Genomic DNA, 13,323 nt, shown 5'->3' with positions numbered 1-13,323 from the left:
AAGAATTCACTTCTTCAACATCTACCAGGACCAATCGCTCAATAGAAAGAGTATCCAAAAGAGGTGATAGACAGATTGTGGTCCTCATTCACGGTATACAGTTGTTTGTCATAGTTAATGTGTTTCATATTTAATTTTTTTTTATAATCATGTCTACTAACTTTTTAAAAATATATATAGGTTTCGAATAGCTTCGCGACTACGGTGGAGGAACATGATGCAAGGTAGGTATGGCAGAGGGTGGCTGTCAATCGATTTGCAGACATGCTACACAATATGAAGACTGCAACAAAAAAAACATCTGGCGGAATAGATGATCCACTACAGTGGAAGGGCCATGACCCTATTACTATCAGGAGAGATTATTGGGAGGGAATGTGTGACAAGTGGGCGAGGGATGCATTTCGAAATCGCTTTGCGAAGGCTGCACAAAATCGAACGAAAATGCCTGAAGCCCATCTACACACAGGTGGATCTAAGACTTTTGGGAGCCACTTGAAGAAAATGGTAACTCATCAATATATAATATCAATTTTTTAAGTATTGTTTCAAACTTGTTAACTAAATCTTTTATCATTTAACTTCGCAGGAAGCAGAAAAAGGAGGCATTATACCATATAAGGATGTGTTTGTTGAAACACATAAACGGAAGACCACGGGAGACTTCATATCAGAGAAGGCGAGAATGACAACGGTATGTATTTATTCTATTAATAATCATTGCAATATGTAAGTTATCATAATGTTATCATTAATTATTAATGCATATTGTAAACATTATTTTGTAGGAGGCATATGAGCAACAGATGGTAGAGCGATATGGCGATGATGCTACTCAGCATCTATCATTTGATCCTGCAGCATGGGTGACTGTAGCAGGTGAACCCAAAAAAGGTCGTGTGTTTGGGAGTAATATGAACACTTCACCTGTTATTGCTTCTTCTAGTTACGGCTCACAGACTTCTTCCGTCGATATAAGCTCCAAGCAACATCCTATTCTTTCCGGTGATGATGTACGCCAGATCGTTAAGGACACAATGCGTGACTACTTCTATGAAACCGTCGTCGACGTTCTCCGAGCTGAGTTCAACAGTTTTTTGCTGAACAAGGGAACTTCAATTGCAGGTCCCTCTCAGGTATGAAAGTTTCATGCAATATATTGCATGTCGTTAGATTTCATGTAACTTTGATTGCCTTAACATATTCTGTTTTTTTTACTGCCTTAGAACACATATGAACATGCTATAATCACATATTTAGTTTTTTGACTAGCGTAGAACACATATGAGCATGCTAGAATCACATATACAACTTTTTGCCTGCCTTAGAGCACATATGAGCATGGTAGAATCACATATAGAGTTTTTCTGAGTGCCTTAGAATACATATGAGCATGCTATAATCACATATTCAGTTTTTTGACTGCCTTAGAACACATATGAACATGATCGAATCACATATATAGCTTTTTGCCTACCTTAGAGCACATATGAGCATAGTAGAATCACATATAGAGTTTTTTGCCTGCCTTAGAGCACATATGAGCATGCTATAATCACATATAAAGTTTTTTGCCTGCCTTAGAGCACATATAAGCATGATAGAATCACATATAAAGTTTTTTTTACTGCCTTAGAACACATATGAGCATACTATAATCACATATTCAGTTTTTTGACTGCCTTAAAACACATATGAGCATGCTAGAATCACATATAGAGTTTTTTTACTGCCTTAGAACACATATCATTCATGATAGAATCACATATAAAGTTTTTTGCTTTGCTTGCCTTAGAGCACATATGAGCATGATAGAATCACATATAAAGTTTTTTTGACTGCCTTAGAACACATATGGGCATGATGTAATCACATATAAAGTTTTTTTACTGCCTTAAAACACATATGAGCATGATCGAATCACATATATAGCTTTTTGTCTGCCTTAGAGCACATATAAGCATGGTAGAATCACATATAGAGTTTTTCTGGCTGCCTTAGAACACATATGAGCATGATATAATCACATATAGAGTTTTTTTACTGCCTTAGAACACATATCATTCATAATATAATCACATATAGAGTTTTTTGCCTGCCTTAGAGCACATATGAGCATGATAGAATCACATATAGAGTTTTTTTACTGCCTTAGAACACATATGAGCACATGATAGAATCACATATAGTGTATAATTTATTTCAATATATTTTGTTTATCAATACTGATTGTTCTTTTCTTGTGTAGGTTACTGGCGATAATCAGTGTAGCAGAGCTGAAGGGACAGATCAAGGCAATGAACAAGAAGACGAACAAAATCTTGGCGATGATTAGATTAATGTGTTGAATTTGTTTTATTTTTTTTTGTTTCGAAAATGTAATTGTTGAATTATAAATAATTAAACTTGTGAACTTTAAAGTGGAATGATTAATTGTTTTAGTTTCCTTTTATATGTAATTTTATGTGTACTTTGTTTTAAATTGTACAGGAAATATAAATTGTAGCGTTCTCGATATTTAATTTTCAAACATATTTTTTTTTCTTGTTTGCGACGGATATATCCGTCGCTATACATATAATTTAGCGACAGCTGTAAATCCGTCGCCAAGCCGAGGTCGCCATTTAGTACCGACGGATTTGCGACGAAATTCATCGTTCGTTATTCCATCGCAATTAGCGACAGATTTATGTTGTCGCCAGTTAGCGTCGAAAAATTCATGACGTAAGATATCTGTCGCTATTTCATCGCTAATCCGTCGCTAAGCCGGTTAGCGACAGATTACCGATGGAATGAGGTCGATGCTAATCCACTGCTTTGTTGTAGTGTGACCTCCACCATTTTCGTGAAGCCCTTGCAACCGAATCCACCGTAGCTTCTCTTCCATCCTCTCCGGATAATCAAGGTGAAGCCGACAACCCCATATTTATGTTTCTTTTGAAAAATGTAGAGGGTTTGAACATGAAGTCAAGAGGACTGAACACATTCATGTATGTGTGGCTCTTGACAGATTAGGTGGTTATTTGATGTTGGTGTGGGACATAAGCATTTCTCTGTTCCGTTCCATGGACGGAGAAGGACTCTAAGCCACCAAATTTCTATATGAATTTCATTGTTTTTCTCTTGATAGGCTCTAATGGAATGTAGATATGATAGTATGCTTTTCTCAAGTGTTTGCATGTAATCCCCAAAGGCGTATTTTCTTCTCTTTCGTGTTTGTTAGTCTTTGCATGCGTGAGCAAACCAATTTGTGGGTGCATGCGATGCCCTCAGCCCCTCTTAAGATCATGGGGATGGCTGAGGTACATTTTGAGCCTTTGGGTGAGTCTGGACTGGGCACATTCGTAGCCCAGTCCAGACGTTGCAACCCTTCTTCTTTTCCATTTTCATTTCCCCCACCTTCACCGTTTCTTTTCTTCCTGTTAATGGTCTTTTCGTTTTGCAGGGTATTTGGTTGGTCTGTCCCCTGCTGGGACAGACCTGACCAGGTGCACTCTGGTCTAAGTCGGGCTCGACCAGGTGCACCCAGCCCTAGGTGTTCTCTCTTGACACGCGTCTGGACACCGAGTGTAACCAGCATCCGGTTAGCCCTGTCACCTTGGGGCGTTGGGTTCAGACCCTGTCCCAAAAGGTTAGGTTTGGTCTAAACTCCTGGGTTCAGACCAGGGCCACGTCATAGTCAGGGTCTCGTCTAGAGGCCCCTAGTTTTGTTGGTGTGTGGCAAGCCATCGGGTACCCAAGGTACCCGGGTAGCCTAGCCGGTTTGAGAGCCTGGACCGGGCTCCCGTCCTTTGACACAACTGATTTGAGCCCATGGACTCAAACCAGCAAGTCTGTTAGACCGTGTGGTCTGGTCTGAAGGACTAGACCCGTGACCAACCCCCCCCCCCCCCCCCCCCCCCTTTGTTTCCTTTTCTTTTTTTGGCGCCATGGTGCCCTCTGAGTGCTAGCCGCACCCCGGGTATCCCTGTTTTGGACTTCTGCCCTATGCTAGCACCCCTGGCTTGAACCTGGGGTTCAAATCAGCGATTGTCAGGCTTGCATGGTCTGGTCCAAAGGACCAAATCCATGCACTTTCCCCTGGTTGTTGGCTCTGTGCTGCAAGGTGCTGCCAGGTGTGAGTCGCACCCTGGCACCTTGCCATTTGGGTGCCCCCTTGTTGGCTGCCAGCCTTGTCAGCCCCCTGGTCTGACGATAAGACCCAGACCAGACCGCAACTCATTGGGTTGCCTTGGTCGGTTTGAGGAACCGGGTGATGGTGCACCCAGACGACCTCACCGAGCATTCAGGTATGCTCCCTGAACCATGTGGCACACTAGGCATGGACCCAGTGGTCTGTTGCGACCCAATGTTCCAGCTACAATAATAATGTGTCTAGGGGGTTTAAGACAAAAAAATAAAATAAAGGGATATATATATAGTAAGGGCGGAATGAGTCTCGCAACTGAGCGTTGTATTAAAGCTTAGAGCTTGCCATTTTTGGAGGGTTCGATTTCGCTGTTCGACAACCCCATTTAGTCAGGGCAGCAGAGTATATGTGTGCCCAAAGTGGCCCTTGGGGGCCACAGTTGGTGTTTGGGCATATCGGCACCCTGTGCCTTGAGTTTGATGCATTCATGTGAGCGAAGGAGAGGTGATCCCAAATGGTTCTTTCATGTGGGCTCTTCGTGGCCCTATTTTAGATAGACTCTAAGTGCGCCATTAGTAAGCGGTGCAATGCCACCAATGTGTATGATTTTTCCACCGATTAAGGTTTGGGTCATCTTATCAAAAACCATCATTTTTGCGTCGATTGTCTCTGTATAGTACGATAACCCATACCGGGGTAACACTAATGTTATTCTCATAAGTTGGGAATATCTTAGATTTCATTCTCGACACGTAAGTGTATCAAATCCCCTTATGGAAATGGGTTCCACTTTGTCAGCATCAGAGCAAGGTGGTTTGCGAACATTAGTAACCCAGTGATGCATATACGTATAATTGTCCTCGTGACATATTTACATCGTTTCTCTCGCAAGTGCGGCGATCCACCTTGGAAATGCGAATGTAATTCTCATACGAATGGAAATATTCTAGATTTAAATATCAACACATGAGTATACCGAAAATCATAAATCTTTTCTATGAAAGTGGCCTCGATATGCGAGAATTGCCAAATATTGACATTTGAAGTTCTAACTACTTGAAATTGTAATTAGAAGCTTGCATTACTTGTTTAAGCTCAATGTACTTGCAATTGTGTTTACGTTATGCTCTTGAATTGCATATCTCTTGAAATTGTTGAATTGTACACTCACTTGCACATTCTCATGTAATTGAAATGTGTTTTCCTAAGATATGCATATGTATCTTTGCCTCTGTTTCATAATTGTACGATTAACTTGAGATTTTGTGGGTCTTAGTTCGCACATACACGTAGCACAGCTTGACACTAGTACTGCATAGTATGTACCTCGAGAGGTACATTTTGGTCTCGTGCTTGAGGCATTGATGAGTGCACAAAGTGCACAATACACTCATGATGTAGAGAATGACACAAAAACTTAAACACCATAGGGTATGAGAAACACACTGTTGTAGTTGTTTAGACTCAATTGGAGTCTTTGAGCGATGACCCATGTTCGTGAGTAAGTTCACGTATGTTTATATCCTAGTAATGAGAAAGATAAAATGGTATTATGATCGCTTTCACGAGTGATGTGCTCTTGTTAGCCGTGTGAGGCTGAGCATGTGGATGGGCAGGCTATAACCTCGTTTGTGTACCCCGCGGGGACCACGAGGCATAAATACCTTGAAGGGAGGTATGACTTGATAGATGAGCCTAAGAAAGATAAACATGTTGTGCCCCATTCACAAAACAATTCACCTTAGAGAGGGTGGATGGTACAACCCTGAGTGACTAATCGTTACTATGACACATGTTTTGACAGGAGTTGTAGCATCCTTTGACCTCCAGTCACTCAGAGTTAGAGAGGTCGAGGTGATCTTTTAAGATACCTCACTACTGCAGTAGTATGGATTGCAATCCTTACCTATGCGAGGGTTTCTCTCAGCTGTGTGTTGCTCGCATGAGGTTTACTCGGTCTGTAGCATCCCCGGTTACCACATTAGAAATTGAATAACAGACATCAGGTGCATGGCTCACAGAATGTGAGGTTTCTTTGTGTACCTGAATGAGTAATCAGAAGAACTTAAATACTCATCAATCACAACTAACGTATTGTAGTAGTTTCCTTTACTTGCTTACTTGTTTTTGTACTTGTTCTGCCTCTCGTACCTTTCTTAGCTACTTGTGTATAGTAGTTGTTCAGTTTCATGTTTACTGCTTTAGCTTGTTTGCACTTGTTACACATGCACTTACTTGACACAGGCACATGTATCCGTTGTTTCACATTTTCCATGTTATATACATGCTTCTTCCTTGAGAAATAGAGATATGATGTTGTTGTTTCTTCACCACCTCGCAAGAGTGCTGACCCCATTTTATAGGAATGCAAGTGATGAATAGGTACAACGACGATGCGACGACACACAATGGAGGCTTTGGGACCCATACTTAGATGCAGATCCTGCTCCTGTTTGGTTTTGGGGTTTTTGAGGGGATGATCTCCTTGTTTGGAGAGATTGTTAGATTTGTTATACTTTTGTCTTATTTTTTAATTAAACTTTGGGTTGTATATTTTGAAACTTGTTGGTTATGTACCATTCACCTGTGGCTCGCTCAAACTTGCGGTCTTGTTACTTAGTTACTCCTTTTCCCTTACTTTTCGTTGTTTACCGTAAAATTATTTCAAAAAATAAAATCCTCAAAATTCAAAAAAAATTTTCAAGGTCGGGGTTTGGGGTGTCACAATATCGGTTTGTAAGCTATTATGTTGAATTTCCGTATTGATTTATAATATATTATGCTCAATTGTTGTATATCGATTTGTAAGATATTATGTGTTTTCTAGTATCGATTTTTTTTAATAATTGTAGTATGATTTCTATTATAGTATTACAACAAAGAATTATAACATTACAACAAAGAATTATCGATTTACAACAAAGAATTATAGAATTACCACAAAGAATTATCGATTTACAACAAAGAATTATCGATATGGCAAGCATAGAAGAGATGTTGATGGTGAACGTGAGGGTTCTTGCAATCTCACAGACCACCTTCTTGGAGACTCCTCCAACACGGGTCTCTTGGACAACGAGGCTTCATGGTACGACAATCTTGGAGGAGAAGACTGAAGTAGGGAAGATGGTGGCTCCAATTTCAACTGCAACCGCCTTTTTGGTGGGGTTGGCTCCTCTAGCATGGGTTTCTTCGACGATGTTGGTGTGTCGCGATAAGACAATAGTGAAACAGAGGGTGGAGAAGATGGAGGTTCCTCGATTCTTACCCACTATTGCGTCAATGGCCCTTCGTATTCAAAATCATCATGTTCTCTTTGTCTCAAACTGAACATTAGCTAAAGCAAAAGATAAAAAAGGTTGACGATACATAACAAACTAAAAACTACGCAGATGAACAAATGCATTTAGCAGACCATGTTCTAATTCACTATACCTCACATGCATTGTCATTACCGTTTACATGGGAAGCAATATATTGTATTACATACATGTTCATGCGAAGGGCTTGGTTGCTTAGAGGTTGGTTGTTTCTTAGACATTTTCTTGTAAACCAATTCCAGTGCACCTGTATATCGATTTGTAAGATATTATGCTGAATTGCTCAATATTGATTTTTAATATATTATACTGAATTATTGTATATCGATTTGTAAGATATTATGTATTTTTTAGTATCAATTTGTGAGCTATTATGTTGAATTTCAGTATCGATTTGTAATATATTATGCTCAATTGTTGTATATCGATTTGTAAGATATTATGTGTTTTCTAGTATCAATTTTTATGATATTTGTAGTATAATTTCTATTGTGGAATTGCAACAAAGAATTATCGATTTACAATAAAGAATTATAGAATTACAATAAAGAATTATCGATTTACAACAAAGAATTATAGAATTACAACAAAGAATTATCGATTTACAACGAAGATTTATAGAACTACAACAAAGAATTATAGAATGCTAAACATTACAACGATTTGTAAGATATGAAAGTTAAATGCTACAACTATTTTGTAGCTGAAGAATCCACACGTGATTCCTATGTTGCGTTGCTCACTTTTGAATTGAACTGAGTCTGTCATGAAACAGAACAATATCAGATACTACATTAAGTTCAAAAAGAAATGAAACATCCTCTCAAAATTGTTACATACCAAAAGACTTGTGAAACTCATGCCATCATTCCACTCAAATAGGTCGGGTGGATTGCAAGTTCCAACATTGTAGTGCACGTCTATATGATATTGTTGCATGTTGGAAATTACACAAGTTAGATATTGATAGGTTGCACGTAATATAATTTACACTTGAAGCAATATATTGTATCACATACATGTTCATGTGAAGGGCTTGGTTGCTTAGGGGTTGGTTGTTTTTTAGACATTTTCTTGTCAACCAATTCCAGTGCACCCTTTGTCTTCTGACAATTGCGATCAAAGGCAGGTTTTCTTTTGATACCCTTCGCTAGGTGAATATTTTCATCATAATCTACAACGTTTACTGCTGGCTTGTCGAAGATGATGTTTACGCTTCGGCGCAACTTCTCACAAGGGTCAGGAGAAGCGTGATTTTTACCTACGTTGTTTGATCTCGTTTTCTTGGATTGGTCGTCACGAGCTGCAATGGACTCATGGTGAATTAACTATACTTTTTCAAGTAATTTCCTTGACACTTTTCTTATATATACATAGGCTTCTTTACTTTTCGATGTCAAATCTGCAACATGCATAAGTGACCTACATAGTTGTTGGTAACGGGAGGCTATGTGGCACTTCTCATCAACACTAGATGGACTGACATTATTTGTATCCAGCAGTTTAATTTTTTCTTGTCTCGTCCATCTTCGCATTATATATGACTGAGGTATTTCTTGTATCTTCTCTTTATTAAGTGTCTTTAATGCATGACGGCATAAAATACCTTTGAATTCAAACATTTTGCACGTACATTCAACTCTTTCGTTGTCAACATTGTATGTAACATGTGCTTCTTGCATTTTTGGATGCACTTCACCCTCCCATACAACATGGTATTTGTGCATATTTTTATATTGCATATGTCCTTCTATGTTGCAATTCATGACCTGTATAACCTCCTTCTTAGTCCATTTAAATACAGTTAGTGTATACAGATTTACAGGTTGTGCCAATATTTCATGCCCAAAGTTACAGGACGGGTGTTAAATCATTTCACATCTTGTTCAAGCTCATTCTGTCTAAGACCATCAACAAATAATTCATATTGTTCCATGAAGCGAAATATTGTTAAACATGAATACAAGGTTTTTTTCAGTGTGGCATGCATAGATTCAGCTCTTTGTGTGCTTATCATACCTCCACAAAAGTATTGTCTTCCATATGCTAATGCCCACTTCTCTTTGTCTGCATATAAATGTTGTAACCACACACAGTCTTAAAGGTTGTACATCTGAATCATTTGCTCTCAATCAGACATAAAGGTGACCTCGTCTATGCTCTCAAGTACACATTGTCTAAACTTTTTAACAAGCCCTGTCTTCTGATTAAAAATGTGTCCTATGTTCTTTGTTGTATTTTGAAAGATATGTCACAAACATAGGCGATGATGTGCATATGGCCATACATGAGACACTGTAGTCGCAATTGCATTATCATCATATGTAAGTACAGCTCCAGGGTGCTTCCCATTCATTGCCTGTGTAAATACTCTGAACAACCACTCAAAGGTTTCCTTGGTCTGGTCATACAAAAAAGCATTGTCTAATATGCAACTCCGTGAGTGATGGTTCACTCTGACAAACTGCGCAAATGACCATTGCTTTGTATTAATCTTCACTGTCGTATAAAAAACAAGCACATCATTGAAGCATTCATAATCTACTCTTGACTTTGAATCTGCCCAAAACATATTCGCAACATACCCATCTTCATCCAGTTGCATTGCACTAAAGAAACCTGGGTCAATATTTGATTTTTTCTGTAGGTAATCAACCAAAGAACATATTCCTCCATTCTTCATGTTTTCTGACATCTTCCTTCTCAAGTGGTTTCTTAGATCCATATGTGTGAATGGTACATTCTCGCAACCACCATTTACGTGCATGCATAAATTGTATGTCTTCCTTGGTGCAATGATGGCGCTATCAGCTATTTCAGCAATTGCAGCATGCGCTTCAGTTACTTTACGATGTGACCTTAACATAGGAGTTATAAATGAAGCGACTAATTCATGGTTATGATCATTGATTAAAGTATGAACTACATATTTTTCATTCAAAAGTCTTTTTAACATCATTCTCGCTGAACAACCGCATCTTGAATCTGACTTGCTCCTTGTTGGATTTTCAATTGACTTCTTCAAACCTTGCTTAGAACAAACATATGTCTTTCTCACCACGACACCCTGTGCATTTTTTGCCCAAGAATACCTTCTAACATTGAAGCCAAGTTTTAAGGCATAATTAGTGTAAAATTTGTATGCAGCTTCCTCATTATTAAACTGCATTCCCTCTACAAAAACAGAGTCAAGTGTACTATCATGTAGACTTGAGGTGCTTGTACCTTTGTCAAGTGGACTGTCATGACCGTCTGCCTCATTATCGAATTGCATTTCGTTTGCTGGAATATTCAAGTCAAGAGTGAATCCAATGCTTGCACCCTTCTTATCATGTGCATCATTAGTGCACACATTCAATTCTTCAGATGCGTAGATAGTACAAATGTTTATTGCTCCATGACTTCTCAATGATTGAGATACATCATCTTCATTACATCTAGTTGATATGCTCAACACTGTCATGAGCAAAATATCAATTTATGTTAGCCAGCGCATACGTTTACTATGATTTATTCAAGATGCATATAACAATGACTACTGATTAGTTAAGCAAGTCAAAGAAACAATTTAATGAATCACAGTATCAAAGATTAAACATAATAGCTTACAAATCGATATTAACAAACAAAACCATATCTCATAAATCGATACTAGAAAACACATAATATCTTATAAATCGATATATGATAATTCAACATAATATATTACAAATCGGTATATGACAAATCAGCATAATATCTTATAAATTGATATACAGCAATTCAGTAAAATATATTACAAATCGATAGTAACAAACAAAACAATATCTCACAAATCGACACTAGAAAACACATAATATCTTACAAATCGATATACAACAATTCAACGTAATATATTATAAATCGATATTAACAAACAAAATAATATCTCACAAATCGACACTAAAAAATACATAATATCTTACAAATCGATATACGACAATTCAACATAATATATTACAAATCGATAGTAACAAACAAAACAATATCTCACAAATCGATACTAAAAAACACAAAATATCTTACAAATCGATATACGATAATTCAGCATAATATATTATAAATCAATATTAACAAACAAAACAATATCTCACAAATCGATAATAGAAAACATATAATATCTTACAAATCGATATACGGCAATTCAACATAATATATTAGAAATCGATACTAACAAACAAAACAATATCTCATAAATCGATACTAGAAAACACATAATATCTTACAAATCGATATACGACAATTCAACATAATGTATTACAAATGGATATTAACAAACAAAATAATATCTCACAAATCGACAATAGAAAACACATAATATCTTACAAATCGGTGTACGACAATTCAGCATAATATATTACAAATCGATATTAACAAACAAAATAATATCTCACAAATCGACACTAGAAAATACATAATATCTTACAAATCGATATACGGTAATTCAGCATAATATATTACAAATCGATAGTAACAAACAAAACAATATCTCACAAATTGACACTAGAAAACACATAATATCTTACAAATCTATATACAACAATTCAACATAATATATTACAAATCGATATCAACAAACAAAACAATATCTCACAAATCGATACTAGAAAACACATAATATCTTACAAATCGATATACGGTAATTCAACATAATATATTACAGACTGATATTAACAAACAAAACAATATCTCATAAATCGTACTACAACCGTGATTTGGTTACATTGCATATACTGAGTGAATGAACGATACCGAATGGGGTAGAGTTGCTCGCATCTGTAACTAAGCATTCCTGTCGGGAGATCCCACCGCCTTACAAATATCTTCAAGTTTCTAACCGTCGAAACTATAAAATCTACCTGCAATAACAAAACAACGCCTTAATGACACTCACGACGACATACATTCTTCAACAATAGCATGATAACATGGAAAGGTACTCACCACGCTTTAATGGCACTTGTTGGAATATTTGTGCGTCATTGCTTTTTTCATATTGCCTAACGAAAATGAAGAAGAAGAGAAGATTGTAAAAAGAGAAGATTGTAAAAAGAAATGGCCGACAAATCCCCCTTTAATACCCACCACTGATCGAACCAGTCGTTCGATTTATAGTTATCTTCACGAGGTAGGAATGAACCAGGAAAAGTTTTTTATCTAACACAAGGCAGGAACGAGAAGGCGGCCATGTGTTGTAGCACAAGCTAAAAACAAAGGTGGAATGTGCAAATCTATATACGGGGAGCGGGAGGACATTTTCGTCCAATGCATATCTATCTTACGGGTGAACATTTTCGTCAAAAGCATATCTACCTTTTTATATGTTATTTTATTATAAAAATATCGTGGGCAACATTGGCATATGAATTATCGCGGGTCCCAAGATATTCCTCTGTACACACTAGAACACGTGAATTTGTGTTTCGGGGAGAACACACAACACCCACAAGACCTCACAAAGAGCATCCCCTACCGCAAAGTCGAAGCTGGTTATACTCCCTGATGGGCAGGGAGACCTCAAGGGTTTTACCAACCGGAGACCAGCCAATCCACGGTCGGCAATGGGAGGGGGCTTGGTTTCCTTCGCCTAGCAAATTTGCTAACACACAACCAAGTTGTATTTGAACTTAATTTACTTGAATAGAGGAGAGGGGTTGCATTAATCTACTTCAAATGCAGTACAAACTTAATTTTCGGTAATCCTCTTGATCACTTCTGACTCATTGAAGCCTTGTCAAATAATGCAATTAATTCTCTATAGGGATGATTGACTAGATCAACTCAGTGAATCTTGTCTCTTATAATGAACACAACCATAGGTAGTTATTATGTATGAGAAACTTGATTGTGGCACTC

At 37.6% G+C, this 13,323-nt stretch overlaps 1 pseudogene; it reads left to right on the top strand.

Annotated features, from left to right (window-relative positions):
• The first annotated feature begins 1,037 nt into the window (after positions 1–1,037).
• Positions 1,038–13,323, top strand: part of LOC149845569 (uncharacterized) — a 41,828-nt pseudogene continuing 29,542 nt past the window's right edge.

This window comes from Nuphar pumila, chromosome 2 (genome assembly GCF_984573655.1).
Source record: "Nuphar pumila chromosome 2, dmNupPumi1.hap1.1, whole genome shotgun sequence".
NCBI lineage: Eukaryota > Viridiplantae > Streptophyta > Magnoliopsida > Nymphaeales > Nymphaeaceae > Nuphar > Nuphar pumila.
Note: the sequence above shows the minus strand (reverse complement) of the source record. Positions and strands in the feature narration are given on the sequence as shown.